Raw genomic sequence first — 25,166 nt, forward strand, 5'->3', positions numbered from 1 at the left:
CACTTAAGGTTAGGTGACGCTAGGGTTGTAGAGATATGAGTATGCAGCAAACTGAAAGTTATTCGGAGTCCCGGATGAGATCCCGGACGTCACGAGGAGTTCCGGAATGGTCCGGAGGTATAGAATAATATATAGGAAGTGCAGTTTCGGTCAACGGGAGAGTTTCGGGGATCACCGGTATTGTACCGGGACCACCGGAAGGGTCCCGGGGGTCCACCGGGTGGGCCCACCTATCCCGGAGTGACCCGTGGGCTGAAGTGGGGAGGGGACCAGCACCTGGTGGGCTGGTGCGCCCCCTCCTTGGGCCCCCCTGCGCCTAGGGTTGGAAACCCTAGGGTGGGGGCGCCTCCACTTGCCTTGGGGGGCACTCCACCCCCCTTGGCCGCCGCCCCCTTGGGAGATCCCATCTCCAGGGCCGGTGCCACCCCCAGGGGGCCTATATAAAGGAGGGGGAGGGAGGGCAGCCGCACCAGAAGTCTTGGTGCCTCCCTCTCCCCTTGCTACACCTCCTCCTCCCGTAGTCGCTTGGCGAAGCCCTGCTGGAACTCTGCTGCATCCACCACCACGCCGTCATGCTGCTGGATCTTCATCAACCTCTCCTTCCCCCTTGCTGGATCAAGAAGGAGGAGACGTCACGCTGACCGTACGTGTGTTGAACGCGGAGGTGCCGTCCGTTCGGCGCTAGGATCTCCGGTGATTTGGATCACGACGAGTACGACTCCATCAACCCCGTTCTCTTGAACGCTTCCGCTCACGATCTACAAAGGGTATGTAGATGCACTCCCGTCTCTCGTTGCTAGATGAACTCATAGATGGATCTTGGTGAATGTAGGAAAACTTTTATTTTATGCAACGTTCCCCAACACCACAAGCGTCGATCCTCATTAAATTGCCGCCTCCCCGTCGCCCTTGTCTCCGCTGCTTCCGCCGCCGCCGCCTCCACCACCGAAGTCCCCTCGCCGTCGCCTCCTCCTTCATCGTCGAAGTTCCCCACCCCCGTCGTTGTCGCCTCTGTATCCACCCAGGCTACCACCGCCGTCCGCGCCGCCGTCCCCATCCCCGCCGCCATCGCCTCCGTCGAATCCCCCATTGCCGTCGCCTCCGAATCCACCCCGGCCACTGCCCCCGGCCCCGTCAACCGCAACGCCTCATCGCTGTCTACCGCCGCCGCGGGTACTTTCTACTAAGTGTAACTTTATTGTATTTCTAGTAGTGTACTTGTGGTGAAAAATGTAGTGTAGTTGCGGACTACGATTTTATATAGTGTAATTTTATTGTATTTCTATTAGTGTACTTCTGGTGAAAGAACGTTTTATGCATTGTAGGTTTTGCAGGTACTCGTTAATATGCCCATTTTTTTTAATAATTTGTTAGTTATATTATGCATCATCATAGACAGCCCCGAACTTTCGTGGTGTGTGATAGAAGGGAAATTAGTGCTATGCCACCATTAGGAAGGACAATGTCATCCACGAACTTGGCCATTGGGACACCCCGGAGTTAGCAGCACTCGCTTATGATGCCATGACAGTAGAGTTGTTTCAGGAAGGGGCAAATCTTAACTTCCCTGAGTGTCGTGAGTTCGTGATGTTCCTCACGCCCGTGGACATGATGATATGCACTAGGATTGAGGAGAAGGAGAGTCAAGAGGCCGAGATGCAGTTCTTCGACCCATTGGTGAGCGAGCTTGCGAGAGATCACTAGTAGAAAAAAGATCTTTAGTCCCAGTTCGTAAAGGACCTTTAGTCCTGGTTCTGTAACCGACACTAAAGGGTGGGTACTAAAGGTCCCCCCTTTAGTCCCGGTTCAGCACGAGCCCGCGTCGGGGGCTGGGGACCTTTAGTCCCGGTTTTTTTATTATTTTCTTTCCAAAAAAATGTGTTTTTTCTTCTAATTTTCAAATTTCTCAATTATTCGACGATTTAATCTCTAATCACCCCTCATCATTGCTCAAGAGTGGACCACTTATTCCAAATCGTCTAACTTCCCGGCCAACCACGCATCCTCTCACTACTCCAGGCTGAGCACGCTTAACTTCCGAGTTCTACTCCCCCTTGTTTCCAAGTCTGCACTTGTTGTTTACCTGCCAATATTATGTTGTCAATCCTATTAACCCTCACGAGTTTAGCTTGAGCATGAAGTCCCACGTTTCACAGTTTGAGTTTGAAACTATTATTCTAAAAAACAATAATTATTTAGTAACACTAATATTTCTTGAATAAGTAGTTTGACCATATTTGACCGTAGTTTGACCAAAGTTTGACAAAAATTCAAAAGAATTAAAATAATTATTTAGTAACACTAATATTTCTTGAATAAGTAGTTTGATCATAGTTTGACCACAATTTTAACCAAAATTCAAAAAAAATTGAGTATAACTTTTTTTGCTTTAAGAATTTGAGGATTCTAAAAATTTGCAAAACAGTCTACGGTCTTCGAATTCGGATGCGGATTTTCGTGCTGAATATTTTGATATATTATGCTTTTTTCGACATCGGATGCAAAAGATATGGTCGTTTTAGGTTTTTAGAACACTTTTTTTGCAAAACATGTCGATTTATGTTTCTAAATTTCCCTACTAGATATAGTAACATAACTACATCTCGAAGTATTTTAATTTTTGATGTTTTTATCATTTTCTTTTGTTTTTTTAAAACTAAAAAGGCAATAGGGGGGTTAGAGTTTGAAAATTGCCCTTTAGTCCCGGTTTGTGTCTCCAATCGGGACTAAAGGTTGGCCCTTTAGTCCCGTTTTTTTGTTACAAACTGGGACTAAAGGGGCTTGTGAGACCCCGGACAGACGCCAACCTGCCACCACCCCTTTAGTTCCGGTTTGTGACACAAACCGGGACTATAGGTCACAAATGAATCGGGATTAATGCATAGCCATTCCAACCAGACTAATGATCACATTAGTGCCGGTTCATTTACAAACCAGGACTAATGAGATGAACATTAGGTCGTTTTTATACTAGTGGATGACAAACTTGTGGACGCCAACAAGATGATGTTACTTCAGTATGCAGCCAGGAAGAGCGCAGAGCAGGATCCCATAGACTGGGATGCCTTGGAGTGTGATGAGGAGGGTCGGCAGGGGTGTTGTCGTAGGTCGACTAGGCACGACCACGAGGCTAGTTCCTCTGGCAACTAGCTTAGCGCGCGCTACCTATTTCATATGAAGTGTTTAACTTTATGCATGTTTTTTGTTTGAACTATTCATGGTTTGTAGAATTGTTTTATTACATGTTTGTATGTATTAATAACTAGATCGGTGGATAGCGCTGGTTCGTACTAACTGCTTAGACCTCTTCCAATGCAAAGGTGCTTAGATGAGGTGCTAAGTATATTATATGCATTTGGCAACTCAAGTCCCCAATTCAAAGGTGCTAATGCAATTAATTAGTTATAGACTCAGAATTGTGCTTCCACCTAGGTACACGTGCTTAGCACCGTTTCTTCCTGGGGTGACCATACTACTCTCTCTCTCTCTCTTCTTAACTAGCATGCCACATCATATTTTTTGTGGGAGTTGGCAACCTTAGCACATGTACAAGGTGGTGCATTGGGAGGGCCTTATGTTGCATTTTATTTATGTGCATCTTAATTATGTCTGCTTATTTTTCTCAACTTCATGCATGAAAGCAGTAAATGGATGCCCCATGTGAGACATGTGGTTTGGTGAGATTCCAAAGGGATAAGAATAGATCTGCCGAATGACGTCCTCACTAGGACGGTATGTTTTAGTTGAACATGTTTTGATTGAGTTTCATGCATGATGTATATGGTTGTGCCCAAAATTGTGTAACTAGCTAGCTACTTCTTTCTTTCAATTTTGCGCAGGTCATCCCTTGCAGGGCAAGCCATGACTTTTTAGAGAAGTTTAAAGTTCCAGTTGATGCCACTATCACATTCCAGTGCACCTTCATGAAGATGCTAACGGCCCAAAAATTCAATTGTCTTGTCACAAACAACGCAAACCGCACCTAATTCACTTGCCCTGGCTGGAAAGCCCTTGCAGATGCTTACAAAATGGAAGCTGGGGAGAGAGCCACGTTCTACCTCGACTAGAATCGTGACGAAATCATGGTCTACTACAATCCTGTTGGCGGTGATGATGGTGCACTTACTCCGGACCATGATCGTGACTTTGCCCGCCGAAAAGTCGTAGTTAGATATTTGGCATGCATGGAACATATCATGTATTAACACCTCTATTTATTTGAACTTGTACATTCATACGTGTGTTACTTTGTCTACTTTGTTGAACTATCAAAAGTACATTGTTGAACTTAAATGTATTCACTGGGTCTATTTATAGTTGATTTAGTGACTGTTCTTAAACTGGATTATGCTGTTATTCTGGCTGAAATCGTTGCTATACAACTTTTATTTCAAATTTAAAAATCAAAGTACTTGCGTCGAGAGAACATGGAACGTTACAACTGATGACTAACACTGCTGGCGTGGACAACACGGCACGCCATTACCGTCCAAAATACTGATGGCGTAGATGCCAACTCCAGCGCTAATTTTTAACACTGGCGCCATATTAGTTGCATCGGGTGCCCACGCCACTAAGGCTGCTTTTGGTACGCCGTAGCTACATTTTTGCTGCATCATTACCTTTGCTAGAATCACCGTCAACAGATAGGAAAACCTAGAATTACCTTTGCTAGAATTACCTTTTTTTGCATGGAGATTCGTGCCAAAATATGTACATAAGAAAAAGATCAATTCCTGCATGCATCAACCTTATAACACCATGTCGTCATTGGAGGGCAGGCGATTGTACAAGTTGAAGAGCAGGTTGCTCCTGCCTCGAAACCACGGGGGCGGGAGGGGGTACAGCCCCATCACCATGCCCACCGTCCGGAACGGCGCTAGGTACAGTATGATGGCCACCACCAACAAGAGTGTCATGAAGACGGGAGTCACCCTGGGGTCGCGCCAGCAGAGCAGGGACTGTGCGCGCTCCCCCTGGGTATCCAGGTCGCCAACCACTGTCTGTACCCTGCCGGCGATCCCCCTCAGTCGATCATACCTCACCTGCACGACGTTGTTAGAATAAGTACGATAGAAGAAGTCATCTGTTTGAATCTGTTTCTTTTTTTTTGCGGGAAAAACTTCCAATCTATTCATCTTCAATCATTGTAGTACAACAAACACTGAAAATAATAAAAAATTACATCCAACTCCGTAGACCACCTAGCAACGACAACAAGCATTGACGCGAGCCGAAGGCGCGCCGCTGTCATCGTCCCTCCCTCGCCGGAGCCGGGCAAACATTGTTATAGTAGACAGTCGGGAAGTCATCGTGCTAAGACTGCATAGAACCAACGCACCAGAACAGCAACCGCCGCAAATGAAGAGTGTAGATCAAAAGGATCCAACCTGAGAACACACAAACGAACATGAACGACGAACATATCCGAGCAAATCCACCAAAGACAGATCCGCTGGAGACACTCCTCCACATGCCCACCGATGATGCTAAACGCATCACCGGAACGGGGGCTAGGCGGGGAGACATTTATTCCATCTTCAGGGAGCCGCCGCCGTCTCGCCTTCCTGAGCAGGATACAAACCCTAACAAAGCTTGAAAAAAGATCTAAAAACAGAGCCCTCCCACCAGCAAGGGCTGAGATCCACTCCGTCTCCATGGCCCTAAGGCCACCGGAGACATCACGCTGACCGTACGTGTGTTGAACACGGAGGTGCCGTCCGTTCGGCGCTACGATCTCCGGTGATTTGGATCACGACGAGTACGACTCCATCAATCCCGTTCTCTTGAACGCTTCCGCTCACGATCTACAAGTGTATGTAGATGCACTCCCCTCACTCGTTGCTAGATGAACTCTTAGATGGATCTTGGTGAACATAGGAAAATTTTTATTTTATGCAACGTTCCCCAACAGTGGTATCAGAGCTAGGTCTATGGGTAGTTCTCTATTGCATGAGTAGAACACAAATCTGTTGTGGGCGTAGATGTTGTCAACTTTCTTGCCGCTACTAGTCTTATTTTGCTTCAGCGGTATTGTGGGATGAAGCAGCCCGGACCGACCTTACACGTACGCTTACGTGAGACAGGTTCCACCGACTGACATGCACTAGTTGCATAAGGTGGCTAGCGGGTGTCTGTCTCTCCCACTTTAGTTGGAGCGGATTCGATGAAAAGGGTCCTTATGAAGGGTAAATAGAAGTTTACAAATGACGTTGTGGCTTTTTCGTAGGTAAGAAAACATTCTTGCTAGAACCCTATTGCAGCCACGTAAAAGATGCAACAACAATTATAGGACGTCTAACTTGTTTTTGCAGCAATTGCTTTGTGATGTGATATGGCCAAAAGTTGTGATGAATGATGAATGATATATTGTGATGTATGAGATCATGTTCTTGTAATAGGAATCACGACTTGCATGTCGATGAGTATGACAACCGGCAGGAGCCATAGGAGTTGTCTTAGTTATTGTATGACCTGCGTGTCAATGATTTAACGCCATGTAATTACTTTACTTTATTGCTAAACTGTTAGCCATAGTAGTAGAAGTAATAGTTGGCGAGCAACTTCATGGAGACACGATGATGGAGATCATGATGATGGATATCATGGTGTCATGCCGGTGACGAAAATGATCATGGAGCCCCGAAGATGGAGATCAAAGGAGCTATATGATATTGGCCATATCATGTACTATACTATATAATTGCATGTCATGTTTATTATGTTTATGCATTTTGTTTACTTAGAACGACGGTAGTAAATAAGATGATCCCTTATAATAATTTCAAGAAAGTGTTCTCCCTAACTATGCGCCGTTGCTAAAGTTCGTCGTTTCGAAGCACCACGTGATGATCAGGTGTGATAGATTCCTACCTTCACATACAACGGGTGTAAGACAATTTTACACATGCAAAACACTTGGGTTAACTTGACGAGCCTAGCATGTACAGACGTGGCCTCGGAACATAGAGACCGAAAGGTCGAACATGAGTCGTATGCAAGATACGATCAACATGGAGATGTCCATCGATGATGACTAGTCCGTCTCACGTGATGATCGAACACGGCCTAGTCGACTCGGATCGTGTAACACTTAGATGACTGGAGGGATGTCTAATCTGAGTGGGAGTTCATTAGATAATTTGATTTGATGAACTTAATTATCATGAACTTAGTCTAAAATCTTTGCAAATATGTCTTTGTATATCAAATGGCCAACGCTCATGTCAACATGAACTTCAACGCGTTCCTAGAGAAAACCAAGCTGAAAGATGATGGCAGCAACTATACGGACTGGGTCCGGAACCTGAGGATCATCCTTATAGCTGCCAAGAAAGCATATGTCCTAGAAGGACCGCTAGGTGAAGCACCCATCCCAGAGAACCAAGACGTTATGAACGCTTGGCAGTCACGTGCTGATGATTACTCCCTCATTCAGTGCGGCATGCTTTACAGCTTAGAACCGGGGCTCCAAAAGCGTTTTGAGCAACCTGGAGCATATGAGATGTTCGAGGAGCTGAAAATGGTTTTCCAAGCTCATGCCCGGGTCGAGAGATATGAAGTCTCCGACAAGTTATATAGTTTTAAGATGGAGGAAAATAGTTCTGTTAGTGAGCACATACTCAAAATGTCTGGGTTGCGCAACCGCCTATCCCAGCTGGACATTAACCTCCCGGATGAGGCGGTCATTGACAAAATCCTTCAGTCGCTCCCACCGAGCTACAAGAGCTTTGTGATGAACTGCAATATGCAGGGGATGGTGAAAACTATTCCTGAAGTATTTTCAATGCTGAAGTCGGCAGAGGTAGAAATCAAGAAAGAACATCAAGTGTTGATGGTCAATAAAACCACCAAGTTCAAGAAGGGCAAGGGTAAGAAGAACTTCAAGAAGGACGGCAAGGATGTTTCCGCACCCGGTAAGCCAGTTGCCGGGAAGAAGTCAAAGAATGGAACCAAGCCTGAGACTGAGTGCTTTTATTGCAAAGGGACGGGTCACTGGAAGCGGAACTGCCCCAAATACTTAGCGGACAAGAAGGCCGGCAACACTAAAGGTATATGTGATATACATGTAATTGATGTGTACCTTACCAGTACTCGTAGTAACTCCTGGTTATTTGATACCGGTGCCGTTGCTCATATTTCTAACTCATAGCAGGAGCTGGGAATAAGCGGAGACTGGCGAAGGACGAGGTGACGATGCGCGTCGGGAATGGTTCCAAGGTCGATGTGATCGTCGTCGGCACGCTGCCTCTACATTTACCCATGGGATTAGTTTTAAACCTCAATAATTGTTATTTAGTGCCAAGTTTGAGCATGAACATTGTATCTGGATCTCGTTTAATACGAGATGGCTACTCATTTAAATCCGAGAATAATGGTTGTTCTATTTATGTGAGAGATATGTTTTATGGTCATGCCCCGATGGTCAATGGTTTATTCTTAATGAATCTCGAACGTAATGTTACACATATTCATAGTGTGAATACCAAAAAATGTAAAGTTGATAACGATAGTCCCACATACTTGTGGCACTGCCGCCTTGGTCACATTGGTGTCAAGCGCATGAAGAAGCTCCATGCTGATGGACTTTTAGAGTCTCTCGATTATGAATCATTTGACACATACGAACCATGCCTCATGGGCAAAATGACCAAGACTCCGTTCTCCGGAACAATGGAGCGAGCAACCAACTTATTGGAAATCTTAAATACCGATGTGTGCGGTCCAATGAGCGTTGAGGCTCGCGGAGGATATCGTTATGTTCTCGCTCTCACTGATGACTTGAGTAGATATGGGTATGTCTACTTGATGAAACACAAGCCTGAGACCTTTGAAAAGTTCAAGGAATTTCAAAATGAGGTAGAGAATCAACATGACCAAACGATAAAATTCTTACGATCAGATCGTGGAGGAGAATATTTAAGTCACGAATTTGGTACGCACTTAAGGTAATGTGGAATCGTTTCACAACTCACGCCGCCTGGTACACCTCAGCGTAACGGTGTGTGCGAACGTCGTAATCGCACTCTATTGGATATGGTGCGATCTATGATGTCTCTTACCGATTTACCGCTATCATTTTGGGGATACGCTCTAGAGAGAGCTACATTCACTTTAAATAGGGCTCCTTCTAAATCCATTGAGACGACACCATATGAATTATGCTTTGGAAAGAAACCTGAGCTGTCGTTTCTAAAAGTTTGGGGATGCGATGCTTATGTCAAGAAACTTCAACCTGAAAAGCTCGAACCCAAGTCGGAAAAATGCGACTTCATAGGATACCCTAAGGAAACCATTGGGTATACCTTCTACTTAAGATCCGAGGGCAAGATCTTTGTTGCCAAGAACGGATCCTTTGTGGAAAAATAGTTTCTCTCGATAGAAGTAAGTGGGAGGAAAGTAGAACTCGATGAAGTACTACCTCTTCAACCGGAAAGTAGTGCAGATTAGGAAAATGTTCCTATGGTGCCTACACCGACTGGAGAGGAAATTAATGATGATGATCAAGGTACTTCAGATCAAGTTGCTACTGAACTTCGTAGGTCCACAAGGACACGTTCCACACCAGAGTGGTATGGCAACCCTGTCCTGGAAATCATGTTGTTAGACAACGGTGAACCTTCGAACTATGAAGATGCGATGGCGGGCCCAGATTCCAACCAATGGCTTGAAGCCATGCAATCTGAGATAGAATCCATGTATGAAAACAAAGTATGGACTTTGACAGACTTGCCCGATGATCGGCGAGCAATAGAAAACAAATGGATCTTTAAGAAGAAGATGGACGCGGATGGTAATGTTACCATCTATAAAGCTAGACTTTCGCTAAGGGTTATCGGCAAGTTCAAGGGGTTGACTATGATGAGACTTTCTCTCCCGTAGCGAAGCTGAAGTCCGTCCGAATCATGTTAGCAATTGCCGCATACTATGATTATGAGATATGGCAGATGGACATCAAAACGGCATTCCTTAACGGACATCTTAAGGAAGAACTGTATATGATGCAGTCAGAAGGTTTTGTCGATCCTAAGAATGCTAACAAGGTGTGCAAGCTCCAGCGATCAATTTATGGGCTGGTGCAAGCATCTCCGAGTTGGAACATTCGCTTTGATGAGATGATCAAAGCGTTTGGGTTTATGTAGACTTATGGAGAAGCCTGCGTTTACAAGAAAGTGAGTGGGAGCGCTGTAGCATTTCTCATATTATATGTAGATGACATACTTTTGATGGGAAATGATATAGAACTTTTGGACAGCATTAAGGCCTACTTGAATAAGTGTTTTTTAATGAAGGACCTTGGAGAAGCTGCTTACATATTAGGCATCAAGATCTATAGGGATAGATCGAGACGCCTCATAGGTCTTTAACAAAGCACATACCTTGATAAGATATTGAAGAAGTTCAAAATGGATCAGTCCAAGAAAGGGTTCTTGCCTGTATTGCAAGGTGTGAGATTGAGCTCGGCTCAATGCCCGACCACGGCAAAACATAAAGAAGAGATGAGTGTCATCCCCTATGTTTCAGCCATAGGATCTATTATGTATGCCATGCTGTGTACCAGACCTAATGTAAACCTTGCCGTAAGTTTGATAGGAAGGTACCAAAGTAATCCCGACAAGGAACAATGGACAGCGGTCAAGAATATCCTGAAGTACCTGAAAAGGACAAAGGACATGGTTCTCGTTTATGGAGGTGACCAAGAGCTCGTCGTAAGGGGTTATGTCGACGCTAGCTTCGACACAGATCTGGATGACTCTAAGTCACAAACCGGATACATGTATATGTTGAATCGTGGAGCAGTAAGCTGGTGCAGTTGCAAGCAGAGCGTCGTGGCGGGATCTACATGTGAAGCGGACTACATGGCAGCCTCGGAGGCAGCACATGAAGCAATATGGATGAAGGAGTTCATCACCGACCTAGGAGTCATACCCAATGCGTCGGGGCCAATCACTATCTTCTGTGACAACACTGGAGCTATTGCCCTTGCCAAGGAGCCCAGGTTTCACAAGAAGACCAGGCACATCAAGCGTCGTTTCAACTCCATCCGTGAAAATGTTCAAAATGGAGACATAGATATTTGCAAAGTACATACGGATCTGAATGTCGCAGATCCGTTGACTAAACCTCTTTCGCGAGCAAAACATGATCAACACCAGAACTCTATGGGTGTTTGATTCATCACAATGTAACTAGATTATTGACTCTAGTGCAAGTGGGAGACTGTTGGAAATATGCCCTAGAGGCAATAATAAAAGGATTATTATTATATTTCCTTGTTCATGATAATTGTATTTTGTTCATGCTATAAATGTATTATCCGGAAATCGTAATACACATGTGAATACATAGACCACAATATGTCCCTAGTGAGCCTCTAGTTGACTAGCTCGTTGATCAACAGATAGTCATGGTTTCCTGACTATGAACATTGGATGTCATTGATAACGGGATCACATCATTAGGAGAATGATGTGATGGACAAGACCCAATCCTAAGCATAGCACAAGATCGTGTAGTTCGTTTGCTAGAGCTTTTACAATGTCAAGTATCTTTTCCTTAGACCATGAGATCGTCTAACTCCTAGATACCATAGGAGTGCTTTGGGTGTACCAAACGTCATAACGTAACTGGGTGACTATAAAGGTGCATTACAGGTATCTCCGAAAGTGTCTGTTGGGTTGACACGGATCAAGACTGGGATTTCTCACTCCGTATGATGGAGAGATATCTCTGGGCCCACTCGGTAATGCATCATCATAATGAGCTCAAAGTGACCAAGTGTCTGGTCAAGGGATCATGCATTATGGTACGAGTAAAGTCACTTGCCGATAACGAGACTGAACGAGGTATTGGAATACCAACGATCGAGTCTCTAGCAAGTAACGTACCGATTGACAAAGGGAATTGTATACGGGGTTGCCTGAATCCTTGACATCGTGGTTCATCCGATGAGATCATCGAGGAGCACGTGGGAGACAACATGGGTATCCAGATCACGCTTTTGGTTATTGACCGGAGAGCCGTCTCGGTCATGTCTACGTGTCTCCCGAACCCGTAGGGTCTACACACTTAAGGTTAGGTGACGCTAGGGTTGTAGAGATATGAGTAGACAGCAAACTGAAAGTTATTCGGAGTCCCGGATGAGATCCCGGACGTCACGAGGAGTTTCGGAATGGTCCGGAGGTAAAGAATAATATATAGGAAGTGCAGTTTCGGTCATCGGGAGAGTTTCGGGGATCACCGGTATTGTACCGGGACCACCGGAAGGGTCCCGGGGGTCCACCGGGTGGGCCCACCTATCCCGGAGGGCCCCGTGGACTGAAGTGGGGAGGGGACCAGCACCTGGTGGGCTGGTGCGCCCCCTCCTTGGGCCCTCCTGCGCCTAGGGTTGGAAACCCTAGGGTGGGGGCGCCTCCACTTGCCTTGGGGGGCACTCCACCCCCCTTGGCCGCCGCCCCCTTGGGAGATCCCATCTCCAGGGCCGGTGCCACCCCCAGGGGGCCTATATAAAGGAGGGGGAGGGAGGGCAGCTGCACCAGAAGTCTTGGTGCCTCCCTCTCCCCTTGCTACACCTCCTCCTCCCGTAGTCGCTTGGCGAAGCCCTGCTGGAACTCTGCTGCATCCACCACCACGCCGTCGTGCTGCTGGATCTTCATCAACCTCTCCTTCCCCCTTGCTGGATCAAGAAGGAGGAGACGTCACGCTGACCGTACGTGTGTTGAACGCGGAGGTGCCGTCCGTTCGGCGCTAGGATCTCCGGTGATTTGGATCACGACGAGTACGACTCCATCAACCCCGTTCTCTTGAACGCTTCCGCTCACGATCTACAAGGGTATGTAGATGCACTCCCCTCTCTCGTTGCTAGATGAACTCATAGATGGATCTTGGTGAACGTAGGAAAACTTTTATTTTATGCAACGTTCCCCAACACCACAAGCGTCGATCCTCATTAAATCGCCGCCTCCCCGTCGCCCTTGTCTCCGCTGCTTCCACCGCCGCCGCCTCCACCACCGAAGTCCCCTCGCCGTCGCCTCCTCCTTCATCGTCGAAGTTCCCCACCCTCGTCGTCGTCGCCTCCGTATCCACCCAGGCTACCACCGCCGTCCGCTCCGCCGTCCCCATCCCCGCCGCCATCGCCTCCGTCGAATCCCCCATCGCCGTCGCCTCCGAATCCACCCCGGCCACTGCCCCCGGCCCCGTCAACCGCAACGCCTCATCGCTGTCTACCGCCGCCGCGGGTACTTTCTACTAAGTGTAACTTTATTGTATTTCTAGTAGTGTACTTGTGGTGAAAAATGTAGTGTAGTTGCGGACTACGATTTTATATAGTGTAATTTTATTGTATTTCTAGTAGTGTACTTCTGGTGAAAGAACGTTTTATGCATTGTAGGTTTTGCAGGTACTCGTTAATATGCCCATTTTTTTAATAATTTGTTAGTTATATTATGCATCATCATAGACAGCCCCGAACTTTCAAGGTGTGTGATAGAAGGGAAATAAGTGCTATGCCACCATTAGGAAGGACAATGTCGTCCACGAACTTGGCCATTGGGACACCCCGGAGTTAGCAGCACTCGCTTATGATGCCATGACAGTAGAGTTGTTTCAGGAAGGGGCAAATCTTAACTTCCCTGAGTGTCGTGAGTTCGTGATGTTCCTCACGCCCGTGGACATGATGATATGCACTAGGATTGAGGAGAAGGAGAGTCAAGAGGCCGAGATGCAGTTCTTCGACCCATTGGTGAGCGAGCTTGCGAGAGATCACTAGTAGAAAAAAGATCTTTAGTCCCAGTTCGTAAAGGACCTTTAGTCCTGGTTCTGTAACCGACACTAAAGGGTGGGTACTAAAGGTCCCCCCTTTAGTCCCGGTTCAGCACGAGCCCGCGTCGGGGGCTGGGGACCTTTAGTCCCGGTTTTTTTATTATTTTCTTTCCAAAAAAATGTGTTTTTTCTTCTAATTTTCAAATTTCTCAATTATTCCACGATTTAATCTCTAATCACCCCTCATCATTGCTCAAGAGTGGACCACTTATTCCAAATCGTCTAACTTCCCGGCCAACCACGCATCCTCTCACTACTCCAGGCTGAGCACGCTTAACTTCCGAGTTCTACTCCCCCTTGTTTCCAAGTCTGCACTTGTTGTTTACCTGCCAATATTATGTTGTCAATCCTATTAACCCTCACGAGTTTAGCTTGAGCATGAAGTCCCACGTTTCACAGTTTGAGTTTGAAACTATTATTCTAAAAAACAATAATTATTTAGTAACACTAATATTTCTTGAATAAGTAGTTTGACCATATTTGACCGTAGTTTGACCAAAGTTTGACAAAAATTCAAAAGAATTAAAATAATTATTTAGTAACACTAATATTTCTTGAATAAGTAGTTTGATCATAGTTTGACCACAATTTTAACCAAAATTCAAAAAAAATTGAGTATAACTTTTTTTGCTTTAAGAATTTGAGGATTCTAAAAATTTGCAAAACAGTCTACGGTCTTCGAATTCGGATGCGGATTTTCGTGCTGAATATTTTGATATATTATGCTTTTTTTCGACATCGGATGCAAAAGATATGGTCGTTTTAGGTTTTTAGAACACTTTTTTTGCAAAACATGTCGATTTATGTTTCTAAATTTCCCTACTAGATATAGTAACATAACTACATCTCGAAGTATTTTAATTTTTGATGTTTTTATCATTTTCTTTTGTTTTTTTAAAACTAAAAAGGCAATAGGGGGGTTAGAGTTTGAAAATTGCCCTTTAGTCCCGGTTTGTGTCTCCAATCGGGACTAAAGGTTGGCCCTTTAGTCCCGTTTTTTGTTACAAACTGGGACTAAAGGGGCTTGTGAGACCCCGGACAGACGCCAACCTGCCACCACCCCTTTAGTTCCGGTTTGTGACACAAACCGGGACTATAGGTCACAAATGAATCGGGATTAATGCATAGCCATTCCAACCAGACTAATGATCACATTAGTGCCGGTTCATTTACAAACCAGGACTAATGAGATGAACATTAGGTCGTTTTTATACTAGTGGATGACAAACTTGTGGACGCCAACAAGATGATGTTACTTCAGTATGCAGCCAGGAAGAGCGCAGAGCAGGATCCCATAGACTGGGATGCCTTGGAGTGTGATGAGGAGGGTCGGCAGGGGTGTTGTCGTAGGTCGACTAGGCACGACCACGAGGCTAGTTCCTCTGGCAACTAGCTTAGCGCGCGCTACCTATTTCATATGAAGTGTTTAACTTTATGCATGTTTTTTGTTTGAACTATTCATGGTTTGTAGAATTGTTTTATTACATGTTTGTATGTATTAATAACTAGATCGGTGGATAGCGCTGGTTCGTACTAACTGCTTAGACCTCTTCCAATGCAAAGGTGCTTAGATGAGGTGCTAAGTATATTATATGCATTTGGCAACTCAAGTCCCCAATTCAAAGGTGCTAATGCAATTAATTAGTTATAGACTCAGAATTGTGCTTCCACCTAGGTACACGTGCTTAGCACCGTTTCTTCCTGGGGTGACCATACTACTCTCTCTCTCTCTCTTCTTAACTAGCATGCCACATCATATTTTTTGTGGGAGTTGGCAACCTTAGCACATGTACAAGGTGGTGCATTGGGAGGGCCTTATGTTGCATTTTATTTATGTGCATCTTAATTATGTCTGCTTATTTTTCTCAACTTCATGCATGAAAGCAGTAAATGGATGCCCCATGTGAGACATGTGGTTTGGTGAGATTCCAAAGGGATAAGAATAGATCTGCCGAATGACGTCCTCACTAGGACGGTATGTTTTAGTTGAACATGTTTTGATTGAGTTTCATGCATGATGTATATGGTTGTGCCCAAAATTGTGTAACTAGCTAGCTACTTCTTTCTTTCAATTTTGCGCAGGTCATCCCTTGCAGGGCAAGCCATGACTTTTTAGAGAAGTTTAAAGTTCCAGTTGATGCCACTATCACATTCCAGTGCACCTTCATGAAGATGCTAACGGCCCAAAAATTCAATTGTCTTGTCACAAACAACGCAAACCGCACCTAATTCACTTGCCCTGGCTGGAAAGCCCTTGCAGATGCTTACAAAATGGAAGCTGGGGAGAGAGCCACGTTCTACCTCGACTAGAATCGTGACGAAATCATGGTCTACTACAATCCTGTTGGCGGTGATGATGGTGCACTTACTCCGGACCATGATCGTGACTTTGCCCGCCGAAAAGTCGTAGTTAGATATTTGGCATGCATGGAACATATCATGTATTAACACCTCTATTTATTTGAACTTGTACATTCATACGTGTGTTACTTTGTCTACTTTGTTGAACTATCAAAAGTACATTGTTGAACTTAAATGTATTCACTGGGTCTATTTATAGTTGATTTAGTGACTGTTCTTAAACTGGATTATGCTGTTATTCTGGCTGAAATCGTTGCTATACAACTTTTATTTCAAATTTAAAAATCAAAGTACTTGCGTCGAGAGAACATGGAACGTTACAACTGATGACTAACGCTGCTGGCGTGGACAACACGGCACGCCATTACCGTCCAAAATACTGATGGCGTAGATGCCAACTCCAGCGCTAATTTTTAACACTGGCGCCATATTAGTTGCATCGGGTGCCCACGCCACTAAGGCTGCTTTTGGTACGCCGTAGCTACATTTTTGCTGCATCATTACCTTTGCTAGAATCACCGTCAACAGATAGGAAAACCTAGAATTACCTTTGCTAGAATTACCTTTTTTTGCATGGAGATTCGTGCCAAAATATGTACATAAGAAAAAGATCAATTCCTGCATGCATCAACCTTATAACATCATGTCGTCATTGGAGGGCAGGCGATTGTACAAGTTGAAGAGCAGGTTGCTCCTGCCTCGAAACCACGGGGGCCGGAGGGGGTACAGCCCCATCACCATGCCCACCGTCCGGAACGGCGCTAGGTACAGTATGATGGCCACCACCAACAAGAGTGTCATGAAGACGGGAGTCACCCTGGGGTCGCGCCAGCAGAGCAGGGACTGTGCGCGCTCCCCCTGGGTAGCCAGGTCGCCAACCACTGTCTGTACCCTGCCGGCGATCCCCCTCAGTCGATCATACTTCACCTGCACGACGTTGTTAGAATACGTAGGATAGAAGAAGTCATCTGTTTGAATCTGTTTCTTTTTTTTTGCGGGAAAAACTTCCAATCTATTCATCTTCAATCATAGTAGTACAACAAACACTGAAAATAATAAAAAATTACATCCAACTCCGTAGACCACCTAGCAACGACAACAAGCATTGAAGCGAGCCGAAGGCGCGCCGCTGTCATCGTCCCTCCCTCGCCGGAGCCGGGCAAACGTTGTTATAGTAAACAGTCGGGAAGTCATCGTGCTAAGACTGCATAGAACCAACGCACCAGAACAGCAACCGCCGCAAATGAAGAGTGTAGATCAAAAGGATCCAACCTGAGAACACACAAACGAACATGAACGATGAACAGATCCGAGCAAATCCACCAAAGACAGATCCGCTGGAGACACACCTCCACACGCCACCGATGATGCTAAACGCATCACCGGAACGGGGGCTAGGCGGGGAGACATTTATTCCATCTTCAGGGAGCCGCCGCCGTCTCGCCTTCCTGAGCAGGATACAAACCTAACAAAGCTTGAAAAAAGATCTAAAAACAGAGCCTTCCCACCAGCAAGGGCTGAGATCCACTCCGTCTCCATGGCCCTAAGGCCACTGGAGACGGGACGGACCGGCGCCGGCACCGGCGGGAGGTAGAAAACCTTAGGTTTTGAAGGTGGCGGCTGCCTTAGGTTTTTTAAGACGATGAGATGAGACTTGGGAGTTGGGAGTAACCCAATCTGATCTCCGGCATGAATCTGTTTTTCATGCACGTACAAAACACATAGAGGTTGATTTTCATTTTGTGAGAGAAAGAGTAGCACGTAAGCTACTTGATATCAAGTTCATTCTCACGGGAGATCGCCTTGCTGATGGCTTCACTAAACCACTTACTACGAGGAGACTGAACGAGTTCAAGTACAATCTAAACCTAGACAAGGTACCCTAGGTTTGGATTGAGGGAGGATGTTAGAATACGTAGGTTAGAAGAAGTCATCTGTTTGAATCTGTTTCTATCTCTACCTCTATTCTTTCTTCTCCTATAAGTTGTAATCTCTCCCTCGTTGTAATCTGGAAGAATCCTAGTGATATTCCAATCTTGTAAGCCAAGGCAAACTTTCTATAAATATAGATGCGGCCCAAGACAAAGGGTTCAACACTTCCTACACAATCTTATATGGTCATCAGATCCCTTCCACTCGTACGTCTAGCTATCCCCTGAGATCGATCTAGTTGATCGAGAGAGAATACAGAAACTGACCAAGAGAGAACCATTGAGAGAGAATCCATGGCAGGCACCGCCGCCAGCACTGCTGCTTCCACCTCCGCTTCCCTGATCGGCGCCAACATGGGTGCCCTGTCCACCCAAACTTCACCCTCCACTTTTGCATCTTTGTCTACCTTCAGCAGCAGCACCTCCCTTGGTTCACCTCCATCAGAGAAGCTCACGAGGACGAACTTTCTCCTCTGGAAGGCCATCGTGCTACCACAAATCAAGGGGGCACAGATGGAACACTTCCTCGACGCCACAAGTCTGGCGCCCCCTGCTACCATCACCGTCACCAATGACGGGAAAGAGGAGCAGGTCTTCAACTACGCCCGGTCGATCTGGTATGCCCAGCAGCAACAGGTAAAGGATATCTTATGGGATCTCTGTCATTTGAGGTTCTTGCGTAGGTCGCTACTCTTCAGACGCCGGCGGAGGTGTGGAGTGCCATCCATGCCTCCTTTGCTCCCCAGACGCAAGCTCAGATCGTCAACCCCCGGATCGCCCTCGCCAACCTGCACAAAGGAAACTTGGGCATGCCCGAGTACCTTGCGAAGATCAAGGCCCTTGCTGATGAGATTGCTTGCACCGGTGATCCTCTCTCTGAAGTGGAGATAACCTCCTACGTGCTCAAAGGGATGGACATCGATTACAATCCGGTGATCTCAGCCCTTGCTGCATGTGTTGAGCTGGTGACCGTCCAGGAACTCTACAATCAGCTGCTGAGTTTTGACGCTCGTATGAATCTACTGCAAGGTACCAATACTCGTCAATCTTCAGTTAATAATCTCACTCGCGGTCGTGGCATGTAAGCAATAATCTTGGTCACGGCCGCAATAATCTTGGTCTTGGCAATGGAGGCCGAGAACGTGGTCACGGTGGTCACCAGCAAGGGTGTGGCCACGGTAACAGCAATAGCAGCGGGCGTGGGCGCGCCAACAACTCTGGCCCACGCTCCTCGGGCGCCTCCTACTCCAACACCAGACCAAGATGTCAGCTCTGCAAGAAATCAGTGCATGAAGTGAAGGACCGCTGGCATCGTTATGACGAGGATTTCGTGCCTGAAGAACGCCACGTCGCTGTTGCAATCGGAGAGCAAGAAGAAGGAGGAGACACAGTCTGGTATGCTGACTCCGGAGCCACAAATCACGTCACCAGCGAGCTAGAGAAGTTTGCAAGCCGAGAAAGATACTATGGCAATGATCAAATAAACACTTCAGCAAGAGGAGGAAGTATGGACATACTTCATATTGGTCAATCTTCCATTAACTTCCCTACTTATAAACGTGATCTTCTTCTAAAAGATGTGCTTCATGACCCTCAAGCAAACAAAAATCTTGCTTCCATGTCTCGTTTGACAGCCGATAATAATGTTTTCTTTGAAACTCACCCCAACTATTTTTTCATTAAGGATCGGGCAACGAGGGAGCTCCTTCATCGCGGTAGATGCGTTGGCGGCCTATATCCCATTACATCAAGGGTTTTTAGTCGCAAGCATCATCGTCAAATCTATTCCGTCGTCAAACCATCCTTAGAGAGGTGGCATCAAAGATTAGGACATTGTTCATTCAAGATAGTTGATCAAGTAGTGAATAAAGGCAATCTTCAATTGTCTCGTAGTGAGAATAAAGAGTCAGTTCGTGATGCTTGCCAATGTGCCAAAAGTCACCAACTTCCCTATCCCAAGTCATATAGTGTGTCACATGCTCCTTTAGAATTAATATTCAGTGATGTATGGGGCCATGCCCGAGATTCTTTTGGACGAAAGAAATATTATTTCAGTTTCGTCGATGAATATAGTAAGTTTACTTGGATATAGTTTCTCAAATTCAAATCTGAAGTTTTTGCTGTCTTCCAAGAATTCCAAAAACTTGTTGAGCATCAATTTGACAGGAAGATTCTTATAGTCCAAAGTGACTCGGGAGGAGAGTATGAAAAACTCCACTCCTTCTTCCGAAACATAGGCATCATACATCATGTTTCTTGTCCACATGCACATCAACAGAACGGTTCAGCCGAGTGCAAACACCGTCATATTGTTGAAGTAGGGCTTTCTCTTCTTGCTCACGCATCCATGCCTCTCAAATATTGGGATGAAGCATTCATTGATGCCACCTATCTTATCAATCGATTACCTAGCAAAGTCATTGGATACACTACTCCTCTAGAACGATGGTTCCACCAAAAGCCTGATTATAATTCCCTCAAAGTCTTTGGATGTGCACGTTATCCTAATCTTCGTCCATACGATCATCACAAACTCGATTTCCGCTCTACTCAATGCATGTTATTGGCTACAGTAATCTTCATAAAGGTTACAAGTGTCTAGAAATCTCAACTGGACGTATCTATATCTCTAGGGATGTCGTCTTCGATGAAAATATTTTTCCTTTTTCCAAGTTGCATCCCAATGCGGGAGCACTTCTTCGTGCAGAAATATCTCTCTTATCTGATCCAAGTTGCGATCCGATGCTGATTCTGGGCACGCAACACCGAGTGGCAGGGCCAACAATCCTGCGGAGCCCGTGGCCGACCACAGCTCCAGCGCGGAGCCCACAGAGCTGGGCATGGACCGCAGCCGCTCCCCATGCGCCACATGGGAGCAGGCCGAGCCAGTGGCCGACAGCACGACCACTGAAGGGCCCGCCAACAGTGCGCCGGCACACACGCCTGGTTGCGCGCCTCCAGGAGATGCCACACGGAGCCCTCGGCCTGGTGCGCCGGTTGCGAGGCGGATTTTTCTGTATGCCTCGGACCAGGAGACGTCAAGTACGGAAATACAGGCAGATTTGGTGGGATCCTCTGTGGCTGACTCTGGTGCTACACAAATTGTTACTGCTCCTTTACACATGACATCTGAAGTTCCTCAGCGCAATACCAGATCAAAATCTGGGGTGTTTAAACCCAAGGAGTACAAAGATGGTACAGTAAGGTATGATCTTCATAAACGTGCTTTTCTTGCTAGTACTGGGAACCCACTCATTTAACCAAAGCTCTTGCTCATAAAGAATGGAAAGGGGCTATGGATAATGAGTATCTAGCACTCATGAAAAATAAAACATAGCACCTAGTACCACCAGAAAAAGGAAAGAATGTGATTGACTGCAAGTGGGTCTATAAGATCAAAAGAAAGTCTGATGGAAGTATAGATAGATACAAGGCTAGATTAGTTGCAAAAGGTTTTAAGCAAAGGTTTGGAATTGATTATGAAGATACCTTTAGCCCTGTTGTTAAAGCAGCTACCATTAGACTTGTATTGTCTATTGCTATTTCCAGAGAATGGAGCTTACGTCAGCTAGACATTCAGAATGCGTTTCTTCATGATGTTCTTGAGGAAGAAGTGTTCATGCGGCAAACACCAGGGTATGAGATCAAAAGCAGACCTCATTATGTCTGTAAATTGGATAAAACTTTGTATGGTTTGAAACAGGCCCCGAGAGCCTGGTACTCCAAGCTGAGCACTCAGTTACAACAACTTGGTTTTACTTCAAGCAAGGTAGATATCTCATTATTCTGTTATAACAAAGGAAACATTTCTATGATTGTTCTGGTCTATGTTGATGATATAATTGTTGCTAGTTCCAACTCAGAAGCCACTACATGTTTACTTTGTGATCTTAACATGGAGTTTGCACTCAAGGACTTGGGTGATCTTCACTATTTTCTTGGTATAGAGGTAAAGCCAATCAAGGATGGGATACTTCTAACACAAGAGAAATATACTACAGATGTTTTAAGAAGGGTAGGTCTGGAACACTACAAGCCGCTGAGTACACCTCTCTCCATTTCTGAAAAACTTACGCTTAAAGGGGGAGAACTACTCGGGGCAGATGATGCAACTAATTATAGGAGTGTTGTTGGTGCATTGCAATATCTAACTTTCACTAGACCGGATATATCATACTCCATCAATAAGGTGTGTTAGTATTTTCATGCACCAAGTACAGTCCATTGGACAGTAGTAAAAAGAATTCTAAGGTATCTAAAATTTACAATGGGACTTGGAATCAAGATTACTAAGTCACCATCTGTGCTTGTTAGTGCATACTCTGATGCAGACTGGGCAGGGTGTGCTGATGATAGAAGATCTACAGGTGGATTTGTCGTGTTTCTGGGATCAAACCATGTGTCATGGAGTGCAAGTAAACAGACTACTGTGTCATGATCTAGTAATGAAGCAGAATATAAGGCTATTGCTAATGCAACTGCTGAAATTATGTGGATACAGACTCTTTTATATGAACTGGGGATCAAGGCTCCACAAGCTGCAAGACTATGTTGTGACAACATTCGTGCAACATATTTGTCAGCAAATCCTGTTTTTCATGCACGTACAAAACACATAGAGGTTGATTTTCATTTTGTGAGAGAAAAAGTAGCACGTAAGATACTTGATATCAAGTTCATTCCCACAAGAGATCAACTTGCTGATGGCTTCACTAAACCACTTACTACGAGGAAACTGAACGAGTTCAAGTACAATCTAAACCTAGACAAGGTACCCTAGGTTTGGATTGAGGGAGTATGTTAGAATACGTAGGATAGAAGAAGTCATCTGTTTGAATCTGTTTCTATCTCTACCTCTATTCTTTCTTCTCCTATAAGTTGTAATCTCTCTCTCGTTGTAATCTGGAAGAATTCTAGCGATATTCCAATCTTGTAAGCCAAGGCAAACTTTATATAAATACAGATGCGGCCCAAGACAAAGGGTTCAACGCTTCCTACACAATCTTATAGATGTCAGGCCGCCAGAGCTCGTTGAGGGGGTGTGCCTGAACCGGGTACTGCCAGAGCATCGTATTCAGGTACGGCGGCTGCAAGCTACCGAACTCCTCATTCGGCTCGTCGGGGGGCACGAGCTCTGAGCCTGACAGCTCCGTGACCATGTGCGGTGGTGTCCGCGGCCACTGCGGGTAGTTCCACACTGCGATCATGATCATGCAGATAAACACCGTGAACAGGATCAGCTCCGGGTAGCAGACCAACTTCAAGAACATCACGTGCACCACAATCGTCGTCAGTGGGTTCTTCCACTTGTAGATGTAGCCAAACCACATACCTCGATTCAAAACCCTAGCTACCGCCGCTTTGGCACCTGTGCGTCAGCTCCAATGTGGTCGGCCCCCATGACAGCCGCCGGGTGCCACGCCACCCGTACCTATGGTTCGTCTGCCGGTCGTGTTGACCGGCTGCCCTAGAGAGTCTTTTTACGAGCCCTTGCTCCTAGTTTTTCTCTCTCCCACCGGTCATCTTGATCGACGAGCCTCTGCGTAGCCCATCGCAGCAGTCGACACCCATGCGCCTCTACTCTAACACTGGTGTGACCGGCTGGCTCCTTCACCGACTAGACGGCCTTGCGCGACAGGCGGCCCCTCACGGCCGTCATACGCGCGCCGTCCCGCCCGTCGATCTATGTCGGTCGTCTCCGCCCTGCTTCGACCAGGATTCCTGCATCGCCCCGACCCGGCGTCCTCGAGCCATGCGTCGGCCCATCATAGCCGCCGTCTGCGCGCCGGCCCGCCCATCGATCCACGCCACCCACCTTTGCCGCATCTGCAAGATGGTCCTGTGGTCCGCCTCGCCGGCCTCCTCCCCGGCTGTGTTGGGCCAATCACGTCAGCCTCGTCGGCTGCCTCGGATCGGGCGCTGCTGCTATGTTGGTCGCTCGGGCATCGCTGCCCTGGCACCGGCCCTGCTTTGCCAGCCTGGCTGCCGTTGCTGACATGGTCGTCCGCGCGTTGTCTCACGCCGTCCATCGCCGACGACTTCATCTCGGAATCCACAACCACCCGCATCCACCGAGTGGCGTCCTCGACCTCAAGCGTGACCAACTTGATCATCCACTCACCGCCACGATCCAGCCCATCTACGCCGCACGACCGACCTAGCCCCTCGGTTACATGTGCCCCCACAGGTCCCGTGAAGATCATCCCCGAGTACAGCGCTCTCTCCACCGATCAAGCATCGGGTTGCCGATGCGTCGCCCCGTCGGGACGCAGCGCCACTTCCCCGTGGTTCTCCCCGCAGTTGCATCGACCCACATGCTGCCTCTACATCGCCCCTTCAGACCGTAGTGTCGCGGCCTGCGGTCTACAGTCGCCCCCGAGGACGTTCGTTCCGGACCATCTCAGTGGCTGCACCGACCATCGTGCTGCCGCTACATCGCACGTTCGGGCCATAGCGAGCGTGGCACGCGGTTTCCGCCACCACCCCGAGGCCATGCCCGCGGCTGCACCGACTCACGCGCCGCCGTTGCATCGCCCCTTTGGGCTGCAGCTTCACACCCCGCGGTCCCCACGACTGGCCAGAGGTCTTCCGCCGCACCGAGGCCATACCTGCGGCTGCACCGACTCATGTGCCGCCGTTGCAACGCCCTTTCGGACCGTAGCGCCGCGGCTTGCAGTCCACCACCGCCCCCGCTCATCGACCTCTCGTGGTATGCACCGCGCCGCCTCCCTTGTTGCAAGAACGCCACCGTTCGCGCTGCTGTTTGTCACGCTGTCGGGTTCCTCGTTTACTTTGAGCATCGCCACCGCGCTACTAACCTAGTCGCCGCCGCGGCCTGTGCACCCCCTTCGTCTTCATCTAGCATCAGCCCGTCGCCAGTGTCGCCGTCATCTACCACGCCAATTCAACTACTCCAACAACCGCGGGCAAAATTTGCCCCGCGATTGGCGACGCAACCATCGTCGAGTCCTTCTCTATTGGCCTCTCCGACTTCTCCGGCATGGTGTACAGTTCGTGCAGGTCCTAGTCTACGCATGCCCGGTGCTGGCAACA

The 25,166-nt window shown here is 46.9% G+C and overlaps 1 pseudogene; it reads left to right on the top strand.

Annotated features, from left to right (window-relative positions):
* The first annotated feature begins 18,982 nt into the window (after positions 1-18,982).
* On the top strand, positions 18,983-19,121 carry LOC119359959 (annotated as a pseudogene).
* The last annotated feature ends 6,045 nt before the right edge of the window (positions 19,122-25,166 follow it).

This window comes from Triticum dicoccoides, chromosome 2A (assembly GCF_002162155.2).
Source record: "Triticum dicoccoides isolate Atlit2015 ecotype Zavitan chromosome 2A, WEW_v2.0, whole genome shotgun sequence".
NCBI lineage: Eukaryota > Viridiplantae > Streptophyta > Magnoliopsida > Poales > Poaceae > Triticum > Triticum dicoccoides.